Below are 14002 nucleotides of genomic sequence, written 5' to 3' on the forward strand. Positions count from 1 at the left end.
CGGATCGAAAATCCGAGGCCACCACAACACTCCTGGCGATGTTTTCTATAAGTCTGCAGGAGCTAATCATAGGAGAAGTTGGTTTGGAATTCATTCCAAATTCAAGGTAAGGTACTTTATTCAGATTATGCCTTCCTTGTAGTTATAAGAAATGTTCTAGGTAAGAAAATAATGATATTTTGTTCTGAGGGATGTTGTTTTAAAGGTGCTGAGTGGAGAACCCTGCGGGTGTAAGGCTAGAGTTCAGTGAGGGACCTTTCAAAGATAAGGTAAAGGAAATATGCTATGCTGGGAAATTTGAATATGTTAATAGAAATTTTACCAACATGTATGTATACCAGTTATTATGTAATTTTCAGAATATGAGTTCTTAAAGTATGTGTGGCTTGAGTAGATAATATTTGATGTCGAATTTTATACAGTTTTTCCAATATATAAAGTTATACAAAACATACAGATATAACCATATATTCACAGAGATTATACAGAAAGATATACATACATATACAACTTTTATTCAAATAAATCACAAAACAAATATATATACATACATATATATATATATATGTATACAAATGTTTACTTAGATCAGTATGTTATAGTTTTATACAGATTAGTATATCACAGATATTTATCCAGAATATTATATTACAGTTTCACTCAAATCAGTATGTTATAGTTTTATACAAATTAGTATATCACAGACATTTATCTAGAATAGTATATTACAGTTTTACTCAGATCAGTATGTTATAGTTTTATACAGATCAGTATATCATAGATATTTATCTAGAATAGTATATTACAGTTTTACTTAGATCAGTATATTACAACTTTATTCAGAACAATATATACAGTGTTTATAGTATGCCATGTTTCTTATTACCATAACATACAGAGTATACAGACAGATATACAGAGATAGCATCAAGAGGTTATACAGCATACAAAGATTACAGTATTTATAGTACAAAAGATAGCATTATGGTAATTTTGGAAACATGATGAAAATAGTAAAAGAGTATATATGTATATATATTATATTAGATCCCTGAGGAATGATTACAGATAGATACAAATAAAGAATATAGAGCATGGTATCGTTGCTATATACAGATAGAGTGCAACCATATATTTCAGATAGTGTGTGGGTATCGTCAAATTGTGCTCGGAGAGGATGCAACTCCCCAATTCGCTGGGTTTAGGGGTCCAGTTTGATGAGGTAGCAGTCAATCCCACGCCTAGGAGAGTATGCAGTTTGGCCAGGCTGAGGTAGTGTAGAGTATATTGATTTATCTGAAGGGCCGACCAGATTAAGTCTTGCCTATGAGCCGCATAACCCTGTCATAAGGGGTCAAATCATGACATGCAGAGTTCTAGGGATAAAGCACAGTTATGTATATTTATATAATTTTATAGTATATGATGAGTATAGTATGATATTAGCAGTATGAAAAGTAGAAAATACAGATGATACAGTTATATTTTAAATTGTGAAAATAAAAGACATGCTTTACAGATTTACTATTTTATTACAGTTCAGTTGTTATTTTAACAATATGCAACTTAGTCACCACACACAAGTAATAGCATATTTCCACTTACTGAGCGTCAACTCACCCCATGACTTTAACATTTCTTAAGTGAGCCAGCTAGGCGAGCAAATCAAGCTTGCAGATAGAAAGTTTATTGATTACCTTGGTTTAGAGGGTAAGTTTGTGCATGGTTTTGTATTTTGGGACATAGATTTTTGGAGTAAGATGTATTATATAGTTATGGTTTAGAAATACAGATTCCTGGTATTGTATGATGCGTAAGGATGTATGGATTACGTTGCCACTGCATAGGTATAATTTTATATTCAGATTTACCCCGGTGCCTTCTGAGGCTCACGTTTCATAGCAGGGGGTATCAGAGTAGTTCATATGTATATATATATATATAAAGGTCGTTACACTAATACACTCTCACAAGATAAGATTGAAGCTCAATAGACTTTGTGTGTTTCTCTCAAGAAGGATTTTGCAATAAAAGAGAGTAAATGATCTTTGAGTGAAATATGTATAATGAATGCTTCAAAGATTCAAACCCAATAAAGTATTTCTACAAAAATATTTTTCCAGATAAAAGTAGGAGAAGCTAGGGTTTTGCTCTAAAAAAGGTTTTCACAAAATAAATATATATGATCTTTGATGTGAAAATAAATGCACAATAAATGCTTCTTCAAAGACTTAAGAACAATAAATGATTTTGCAAAATGAAGAGAGTAGATGAGAGTGGGTGCTCTTTGATTTGAGAAAATGAGAGTAAGAAATGCCCAAATATGTAAAGGTATGAAAATATATGTGCAAAGATGATTTAAAATGCTTTGGGCTTGGTATTTCTAGGGAAGTACCCCAAGTGACCGTTTTTTGACCATTTGGGTATTATAAAAATAATTTATTTTGAAAACTAGCCGTTTTCCAGCCGTTTGTACACCTTTCGCAAGTGGTTGTGAACACGCTTCAATATTTGAGGCATAATTTTTTCTTAAAACTCCAAATGGAACATTCTTGGTATCAATTAAAAGTTAAGAGAAAATCCAACAACTTTCATATTGAACACTTTTTAAGATAAGAAGTGATTAATTACGAAAAGCACTTATCATTGAGGTGTTAGAAACATGAAGGGAATTTTCTACAGTGGACACCTTTCAGTATTTTGGGCGTTAATTTTTGTAGAATACTCCAAATGGAACATTCGTAGTATCAAAAGAAATATAAAAGGAAAGCCCAGACCTTTTGTGTTGAACATAATGGATTAATCGAGAAATGTGCTCATCAATGCGACGGAAGGAACATTAAGGGGTTTTTGAAAAACTTGTTTTGGAGTTTTTCATTCCAAAAATGATTTTTACACTTAAAATAATTTTTGCACATATGTAAAATGATTTTCAATGAAATATAAAGTGCCTAAGGTCCGTCTAAGGTCATATGAGAATTTCAATTCAAATCAGATGTTATGCATGCACAATGGAAACCTAAAAACATTACAACTGAAAAATATAAGGTCTTCAAGCTTTGTTCTTCAGATATCCATGGAATACTCCAAGATATGTGCTCATTTACTTCATGCCTTCCATTTTGCATCGGTCATTTGTGTCTTTTGAAGCTTAAACTTATTCAAATACTTAATGCACAAATGAGATGTAGTGATTTGTCATTATCAAAATGGGATAGGACTCAAAAAGTCAACATTTGACCAATTAATAGTGATTCTTGGCTTTTCTCGAGAGTCTCGATTGACTAGATTGACGTTTGATCGCCCGAACTGCTAGAGATTTCTAGAACAGTGATTTTCGGTCGCTAGCCTTGTGCTTTTGTAGCCCAAATCATACTTTAAGAACTTTGGTTGCCTAGACTAAACCTCAGGTCACCTGACTTCCTTATTATTTTGAGTTCTTAGGCTTTTATGTTCAAATTCTTTTGAAATAGTTTATCGCTTTAATAAAATGATTTTTCATGAAAAGTGTAAGTCCCCAAGGTCCATTTAAGGTCAGGTAAGAGCTTCACTTCAAATTCATTAAGATGTATACATACATTCAATCCTAAATGTAATACGTATAAAAATTTTCTAAGTCTTAAACTCAAGCTCTTCAAATACGTCATAGAATTTGCCAAGTGTTGTGTCCTTGAATGCTTCATGGCTTCCATTTTGCATCGATCATTGTGCTTCCTCAAGGTTATTCTTGTGAACATACTTAAAGCACAAATGAGATGCAGTGATTTGTCATTTATCAAAATAGGTTTTGGCTGAAAGAGCTAACAAAGGACTTAAACCTCACATCATCTGGCGTATCCCATGAAAGACTGAAGGGCAAAGACATGAAGACATTTTTTTACTTGTAATTGCATTTAGTTCTTCATATTGTAAATGCATGTCTTATATGATATGATGCTAAGCTCAAACATGAAAATAGATTGATCTTAGGGGACCAACACTTTCATGAAAAACCTTTTTTTTTAAATGCTAAAATCATACGACAGGTTTTGGAATAATTTTAAGGGCAAAAGTGGGCCAAAATCCGAGTTTTCAAAGGGCCTAGTCGACCGACCTTGCAGCCCCAGTCGACCGGCCAGGCAACCCTAGTCAATCGGCCGTCTCACGCTATATTATGCCAAGCCAACTAGCTAGTGCCTTTAGGCAAATTTAGTATACCCCAGCCGAGACTTATGAAGGCCTTGTTAGCCTAGCCAACCGGCCTGTCAAAATGGCCTAATTTATTCAAACCCAGTCGACCGACCTTTACATGTTCTATAAGGCCATTCGACCGACCATGCCCTTGGCCAGAAATCATCTTTAACTAAGCCCAGTCAACCAACCGTTTCATGTGTTAAAAGCCCTAGTTGACTGGCTTGATGCTTTGACCTTTTTTTAAAAGCCCTAGTCAATCGGTCAATTTTTCTCATAAGAACCCCAGTCGACCGGACCATGTTTTTGACAAAATCCAAAGGCCTAGCCGACCCCAGCCAACCGGCCCAAAGCGTTCCTAAAAATGCCCATCAACCGACCTCTTGATCTGGCAAACCGGATCTCAAGCCTAGTGGACCAAATTGTCGAAGGTTGGAAAATAGCCTTGGTCCAGCCGTTTGGTGCTTTGCCTGGTCAACTGGACCTCTCGGGAAAAGTTGAATTTTGCTTAAGGCCAATCGACTAGAGCCTTCCCTAGTTGACTAGACTTCTTATGTTGGACCATTTTTTCAGCATAAAATGGTCATTAATATTTTATTAAACAAATTTAAAATGCTCAATGTGTCCTTAACGGTCATATTTTGAAAGACTCTATAAATAGCCCACTCATAACTCATTTATTAATTTTTTGATTATCTTAAAAATCCTCTAAAGTCATTTGTGCTTTATTTTCTCATCTTTACTCGCAAGCAAGCATTTTAATCTCTTCTTATTATTCACTTGAAAAAAAAAAAACTTCTTGAAAGAGAGCTTTTATTATTTCTCACTACCTTCACTTGTAAATTTATTGCTTTTGAAGGTTGTTGAATAATCATTTATTTGGGCATATACTTTTCGCATCAAAAGATCATCTACTCTCCCACTTGCATTTATTTGAATTTTTTTTTGGAGAGTTGATCTTGAGTTTCTCCCACATATTTTTCTTGATAAATATGTTTGGAGAAATTTCATATGGCTTATGAATCTGTGTGCACATCCATTGTAAGATTCAAAAGCTCACTTGTCTTTATCTGCAAAATCTTTTTAAAAGAAAACCCTAGCTTCCCTTGAACTATATTTTTTTTATTGAAATCAACGATCAAATACTTACATCTTCTCTCATTTATTTTCAGATAAATACTTTTGAGAGAAAAATCATAAGAACTCTACTAAGCTTATTTCATGAAAACCAAGGTGTATTCCCAAAAGGGGGAGTGAATTGGGTTCATAATTTTTTTTTTAATTTTTTTTATAAATTCTTAACGTCTTTTAACTCTTTTAATAAATTATTGACTTCTTGTTGATTTAGCAATTACACAAAAACTTAAGTCTTTTTATTCAATCTGTAACCACACAAGTTAAACAAAAACTTTAATCAACCAATCAAACAACCACAATGTGTTCAATCAAGATATACTATATAATTCCTTTCGTAATTCTCAGCATGGTTGTATGTAGCCTTGTGAAGAATAAATTTGGTCTTTCTATATGACAAACAATATAACATTCACACTCTTTCCAAATTTCATATTTCAAATAAACCTTCAGTTAATAGGTTTTGGGTTGCTGACCAATCAACGTACTCCCTTATGGTTTCCGAAATTATTAATCAACCAACCTACTCCCTTTCGATTTCTGCAAGTCCCAAAATACAAATTAAACTTTACCTTATTTAAAACCCAAACCACGTAGTTCTTATGATAAGGAAATTTAAATCATCCACGTGGTTAATATATTTGCTAAAATATAAAAGAGAGTAAAGGAAAGAGAAAGAGACCAAGGTTTTTACGAGGTTTAGCTTATTCCTAGCTTACGTCCTTGCCTTAGGCAAACCACCTAAGGATTCCACTATACCTGTTATTTTTCGGGCAGAACAAAGCTTTTACACTTCCATATTTTACAGGCAGAGATACCTCTCCAAACGAAACCCTACGCATGGTAACAACGATCCAATAGCCCTGAATCGTCTACAAGACAAGAAACAAGAGAAGAGAACTTGTGTATAAGAGACATTCTCAGATAAAGTAGGTTAGTACAGTAATCAGCACTATATACTTCAAAGTAATTCAATATAAAGTAGTTGAAGCTCAATAAAAGTTTATCACCAAATTAATCTTCCTTTGATTGAAAGGTTCAGACTTTGAAAGAACAATTTCAGTGTGAGAATCATTAAGAACTCAGTAGAATGTGTAGGCAGATGTTGGCAAAAATGCCTTTGAGAGTTGAAAGCACGTGAGAGTCTTAGACTGCTTAAGATGTTTCTTGGTCAATGAAAAGTTCATGTCTTGGGGGCTATATATACAGTTTTCCTTGCTCCCCAAGTTGACTTGGAGTGTTTGGTCAACTTCGAAAAAGATTTGGAGCCCTAGAATAAAATTTAAAAATCATCCCATTGGTAATTAAAAAAAAAATTATTCAAGTGACAGTCGCCTAGTGCAACATGGTGGCGCCTATCTCAGTTCAAAATCAAAAGTCAGAACACTAGCAATCGCCTGTCAAAACACAGGCAAGCACTTGGGATGACTAGGCAGTTGCCTGTCAAGCACCTGATAGGTGCTTGGCACCTTTCTGTCTACCAGTTCTTAAAAAACATTAAATGGGTAGTCGCCTAGAAGGTTTGGGTAGGTGTATGGCTTTGCAAAAACTTAATTTTTTTTAAGAATTTGTACTTTGAAAACTCTTTTCATTTGTGACGTTCATAATTTATAATTTTAGTAATCATATTTCAAGGTCTTTAAGAAAATGGTTTCTTAGATTTTATCTTGTCCTAAAGAGCTTCAACAATTTCATATCGAGTCTTACTAGAAGCCCTTACATCAAGACTCTTTTAATGACTCTAAATCTTTCAGCTCTTGGAGTCTTCATACTTTTTTTTCGGTTTAAGTTTTTTCTTTGAGCTTTAAACAAACTTTGAGCTTCAATCCTTCAAGAATTCATAAAATATGTCAATCTTTGAGCTTTAATATCCTTTTAGCTTGAGCCTCTTGTTTGCATATTTCCATTGAGCTATCTAAGTTTTGATTTCTAAAACATATCAACTTGAAAGCATATTAAATTTACCTTGATTTGTTATCATCAAAATAAGTGTCATAAGCCTTTGTAGCCCAACAATCTCCCCCTTTTTGATGATAACAAATCTAGAGTACAAAGAGAGGATACCTTAAAAGGCTTCCCCTTACAATAAGCACATATGTAATGAAGTTTCAGTATTCAAACATAGATTTTCCAGTTCATTCAAATTGTCAAACAAGGTAGTCTAATCATACCGTCAATAATATCCATGTTAACAATATATTTACTTTTTATTTTGAGCCTTATATCTCATAACTGTATATCTCTTTTACTTTCTTAGTATTATATCTCTTTTGCTCTCACAACCATTCTCCCCCCTTTGACATCAATAAAAAAGAAACTGAACAAGTATAGTCAATATGAGAGAATGTAATATAAAATATTATAGTCATCCAGAGCATTACATGTTTAATCAAAATGCTGGAGATACAAGCCAAGAGGGAAAAGTTCCAAGTATCAATACAAAAAGCAAGCATAGCACCAAGTGTGTAATACATCCAAAAACTAAGATAAGAACATCTTAAAACAACAACAGATCAAAAGATCAATCATCATCTTCATCATCAGCAATGTGTTCAGAGTCTTCTTTAGATGCTTCATCATCACCTTCCTATTGCTCAAAATCTTCTTCAGATGCAGCGTCATTGGAAGGAGCGGAGTTGATATCCATAGGTGCTACACCTTTTGAGGAGTTGGCCAAGTTCTTCTCAATTGTGTCCGAATGCTGAGTAATGGAGGAACATTGGGATTCCACAGAGTTAACCTTCCTCTTAAGAGTATCCAGACCAGATTACATTCTTTCACTAAAATTGAGATAATGAGTATAGAATGGTAGGAACTAGGAATGAGTATCGTCATCCTATGGAATGGAATGAGCATGCTCAGAAGGCTGAGGAGGAGGCTTAGGTGTCGGGTGCCTACAACCTCTATGAAACCAACCTTGAGTGTACTTTTTATAACCCATCAACTTGAGTGTAGTGGCTGAAAAAATGTCATAATGGGTCTTTTTAACAAAGTTGAAGGATGGTGTAAGGATGTGATGATGAGGAAAGATGATTACGCGCCGAAACTGCGTAATTGGACGTTTAACCCGGGCTTTACAGTTTATATTTTTAATTAAATGTCCAAAATTATCCAATATTTTAATAAAGTGCCAAAATCATCATTCTTGAACTTTATTGCACTATTTATGAAGTTTTGGTAATTTTTTGTCGCAGGAAAATTCCCGGGAACCAAAACCGACACCTGTTCGTATTTCATATATAACTTTTCTGTCCAAACTCCGATTGAGACAATTCAAATTTCTAAAGAAATAGAAAAGGATTATCTATAACTTTTGTGTTTTGAGTTTTATGAGATACAGGCTCCAGAAGAGTCAGATTTGTGATGAACAGAGAATGAAAAAAATGAAAAAAATATAGCAATTCGGGTCAACTCCAATTGGGTCAAGTTGCCGGGTCAGGTCTCCTATCTAGGTCTAGGGCTTTCCCCCTTATCCTATTTAACCCTTCTCTTCCTCTTCCTGCGGAGGCAGCCCCCAGGGCTCCCCATTCTCGTCTTCCCCATTCTCTTCTTCTCCTTTTTCTTCTCCTTCTCCTTCTTCTTCTTCTTCTTCTTCTTCTTCTTCTTTAGTTTGTTTATTCTTTTGTTCTTTTAAATTCTGCTTTGCTCTCTTTCTCTTTTCTCTATTCTCTGTTCTCCTTCCCTTTATCCCTCTCTCTCTCTCGCTCAAACCTCTTTTGCCCATTGTTGCCGCAGCACAAAAGCTCCTACTGCACTTTGTTGCTCTCTCCGGCGGCCGCCAACAGCACCAGCAGATCAGTGAGCCACTCTCCCGCTGTTTCTTGCTCCATGCCACAGCCGCTAACCAACCCACACATAGCCGCAGCTGCTGCCACGGCTCCATGGATTTTTTTCTCTCTCTCTCTCTTTTCCTTTCTTTCTTTCTTTTATTTACTTTTCTTTGAATCTTGGAATATTGAAGAAAGTTTAGTTTTTTTTTTTAATGTTATTGGAGTTTTCTTTCTTTTTGTTTAAGTTGAGTAATGTTGGGTATTTCATTATTGTTAAATTAATCTCTTTGTTTATCTAATTGATAGTTATTTTAATTTAGCATTCTTAATTAAATTCAGATATTTTTTTTTGTCGAAATTCGATTTAGTTAGGGTCTATGATTAGTAAAGGTTGTGTTTTTATTGTGTTCCGTTATTGTTTACGTTTTTTAAATTTCCGTTGAATTCATGTTTGCATTTAAATTGTGAGTCTTGATTTGATCTCTTAATTATGCTAAAGGTTCGATTTTTAGTAGGTTCGATTTTTTTTTAGTATGTGTCTAGTTTAGTTTCCATTGTGTGTTTTTAATTCCATGTTCTAGGTTGCCATTTTTAATTAACGCGTGTCCCATTGTTTCCTTAAGTAGACTAGGGTTTTCATTATTGTTATTTTAATTCCATGTTTAAAGTTTCCATTTTTAGTTAGTATGATCTAGTGTTTCCTTAAGTAGACTAGGGTTTTCATTATTGTTATTTAATTCCATGCGTGATAGTTTTAGGACTTTAATTTGTGTTTTCATTTAAGTCTCCATAATCTTGAAAACCCCAATCTGAATTGAGTTCAGTACCTTTTTAATTTCGATTGGAAGAAAGTAAAATCTGAGATTAAAACGCATTCCCTGAGGAGACGATCTAGCCCTTGGGCTTAATATTACACGATAGAACTCCTATACTTGGGATAGGTTTCAAGCTGCTCATTTTTCGAGTGAGTCAAAAGACCAGATTCAGCATCCCAACATAAGGAAGAATGATGCGGGGAGCTTCTTCCTTCATGATCATCCATTTTATGATAAGGCTTGGTAGGTTCAGTTTCTTACCTTTCAAAATGCACCACATGACAAAACAATCAAGGAAAGAAACATGATCATGTGAGTCGGTGCATGGTAAGATGTTGTAAGTGATGAGTTTGTGCAAAATCAATGCTTGGAGGTTCAACTGTTTGTAAAGCGGGGGATTTCCAAAGTAAACAGGTGTGTCGGTCAATACAAGTGGTAGGAAGTCATGTGGAGTATACCCTTGCTCCACAATCCACTATTTTTCTATGGGTTTACATTCAAAGTTTCCCAGCTTAACACGGGTAAGTTTCCCAAGTGATAATGGTGTGATGCTTATGGTTTGCCCTAAGAGGTCAGTGGTAAAACCTACTTCTTGTTTCTCCATATTTGTGTAAAATAGCTTAACCAAATTGGGATAATGTCCATTTTCTTGGTATGTGATGAAATTCTCCCATCCAATATGTCTGAAAGGTGTAATAATTTCAAGAAAATCAGAATTGAAAAATGAAACATCAAGTATTTTACTGAGGATTGGATCTGACGGTTGGATTTGATTTCGGTAGAGTTTCTTGGCTTGAAGGGTGGTAAGCCACTTCTCAACTTCATCATTTTCGCCACGTCGAGAGGAGGAGGAGGCCTTGTTCCCAATTGTTTTGGTTCGTGGCATGATTTGGTATTGATGAAAACTGAAAACTCTAATGTGTGGAGAGTTTAGGGTTCGATTTGATTTCGAGGGATTTGAGGAAATCTTAGTGGAAGGAGGGTTATTGAATGAGGAGAAGGTGTTTTGGGGAGGTAAGGAGCAATATCAGGCGACTGGTGGGAGTTAAAATGAGGGTTTTTCAAGTTTTAAAGGAGCGACCAGCTACGAGTCAGGTGCTTGCCACTAGAGGATTCAGGTGCCTGATGACCCTATTTTCATCAGCCAGTAGTTTGCCTTTCAGGTGGAAGTTGCCTATCATGCAGGCTTTTTCTGAATTCCTTTCCTAAACAACTTCTTGAACATGTAGAAACCCTAATTCACGTCTAATAAATATAAACTGATCCTATGAAACTGGTTTTGTGAAAATATCTACTAATTAATCATTTGTATTAACGAACTCAAGGGTTATTTCTTCTTTTTGTACATGATCTCTCAAGAAATGATGTCTAATGTCAATATGTTTTGTTCTTGAGTGAGATACTAGATTTTTTGATATATTTATAGAACTCGTATTATCACACTTAATTGGGATTGTTGTATATTTCAAATTATAGTCTTTTAATTGTTGTTTCATGTACAATGTTTGTGCACAACAACTCCCAGTAGCTACGTATTTACCCTCGGCTGTGGATAAGGTTACGAAATTTTGCTTTTTAGAAAACCAGGAGATTAGTGAGTGTCCTAAAAAGTGACAAGTTCCACTAGTGCTCTTTCTATCTATTTTACATTCGACATACTTAGTAACTAATCATTTCAAAACTAGTGTCCTTAGGATACCAAAGACTTAAGTCCATGGTACCTATCAAGTGTCTTAAAATTCTTTTAAGCTATTTGGTGTGATTCTTTGGGTGCTGATTGGAATTGAGATACACACACTAAACATTATGTCAGGCCTACTAGCTGTTAGATATAGTAAACTTCCAATCATACCTCTATAATACTTCATATCGACCGATTTTCCTTTCTCATTTTTATCAAGGCTAATGGAAGTGCTCATGGGGGTTCCTATGAGTTTACTATTTTCCCTATCGAATTTTTTATTCATATCTTTTATGTATTTTGATTGACTTACAAAAGTCTCATTCTTTTCTTGTTTGATTTGTATTCCAAGAAAATAGTTTAATTCCCCCATCATACACATTTCAAATTCTTCTTGCATACATTTTACAAATTCGTTACATAGAATTTCATTAGTAGCCCCAAATATTATATCATCTACATAGATTTGAATTAATAGCATGTCATCTTTCTTAGTTATAATGAACAAGGTACTATCAACTTTTCCTCTTGAAAACCGCTTCTCTATTACAAATCCACTAAATCTTTCATACCAAGCCCTAGGGGCTTGTTTCAACCCATATAAAGTCTTAGTTAGTTTAAACACATAATCAGGATTTTTTATATCTTCGAATCTAGGGGGTTGTTCTACATGTACCTCTTCATTAATATAACCATTTAGGAAAGCACTTTTAACATCCATTTGATATAATTTAAATTCTTTATGGGATGTATAAGCTAATAGCATTCTTATAGCTTCTATTCTAGCTACGGGGGCAAAAGTTTTATTATAATTTATCCCTTCTTCTTGATTATACCCTTTAGCTACAAGTCTAACTTTATTTCTAAATACTATACCATTTTCATCCTTTTTGTTTCTAAATACCCATTTAGTTCCAATAATTGAAAGATTTTTAGGTTTGGATACTAATTGCCATACTTTACTTTTTTCAAATTGAGTTTAACTCCTCTTGCATCGAAATTATTCAAAAGTCATCATTTAAAACTTCTTCAACATTTTTAGGTTCATCTTGAGATAAGAATGCATAATGATTGCATAGATTTTTTAATGATGATCTAGTAGTTACACATCTAGAAGGATCTCCTATAATTTGATCTTGAGGGTGATTTCTTACATACTTCCATTCTCTTGGTAATTCAAGATTTTCTATAGGTTTATCTTTTGAGGTTTCTTCAATGTTTTCTTCTTTTTCTTCTTTGATTTCCAGATTATCTTCTTTTTGCGAGATATCATCCTTTTCTTCATTCTTGATTTATTTTGTGAAAGGATTTGATTCATCAAAGTTTACATGTATTGATTCAGTGATGGTTAGTGTTCTTTTGTTATAGATTCTATAGGCCTTACTATTTGTAGAATATCTTAGAAAAATTCCTTCATCCGATTTAGCATCAAATTTTCCCAAGTCATCTTTGTTATTGAGAACAAAACACTTACATCCAAAAAAATGGAAGTAAGCTATGTTAGGCCTTCTTCCTTTCCATGATTCATAAGGTGTCTTGTTTAGGCTTGTTCTATTAAACACCCTGTTAATTACATAGCAAGCTGTATTTATAGTTTCTGTCCAAAAATACTTAGGTAAGTTATTTTCATTGAGCATAGTTCTTGCCATTTCTTGAACAGTTCTATTTTTCCTCTCAACAACTTCATTTTGTTGTAGAGTTTTAGGTGCTGAGAAGTTATGACTTATTCCATGCTCATTAAAAAATTTTATTAACAAATCACAAGCTTCATCTTTGTTAGCTAAAAACAATGCCCATGTGTATCTAGAGTAGTCATCAACAGTCACGAAGGCATATTGTTTTCCTCCTAAACTTTTTGTTCTAGTAGGTCCAAATAAATCTAAGTGTATGAGTTCGAGGGGTCTACTAGTTGATATATGTTTCTTCTTTTTAAAGCTTGTCTTGATTTGTTTTCCTAGTTGGCAAGCATCACAAATTTTATCTTTGATAAACTTAGTGTTAGGCAAGCCTTTTACTAAATTCTTCTTAGAAAGTTTAGATAGAAGGTCCATGCTAGCATATCCTAATCTTCTATGTCAAAGCAAACTATTTTAACTCATGGTAGCCAAGCAAGTTACATCTTGAGAAATTGGGTTATCAAGATTTATGCAATACACATTATTCATTATATGTGCTCTAAATAGTATTTCATGATTCTTAGGATTTTTTATTATGCATTTGTCTTTCTTAAAGATTATATCAAATCCTTTGTCACTAAGTTGACTAATACTTAATAGATTGTGCTTTAGACCATCAACTAACAAAACATCATTAATAGTGAGTGAGGAATCTTTGACTATCTTACCAATTCCTACAATTTTGCCTTTGGTGTTGTCACCAAAAGTTACATATCCTCCATCCTTTTGATTGAGGGTGGTCAACATTGATCTATC

This window comes from Malania oleifera, chromosome 3, assembly GCF_029873635.1.
Source record: "Malania oleifera isolate guangnan ecotype guangnan chromosome 3, ASM2987363v1, whole genome shotgun sequence".
NCBI classification, from domain to species: Eukaryota; Viridiplantae; Streptophyta; class Magnoliopsida; order Santalales; family Ximeniaceae; genus Malania; species Malania oleifera.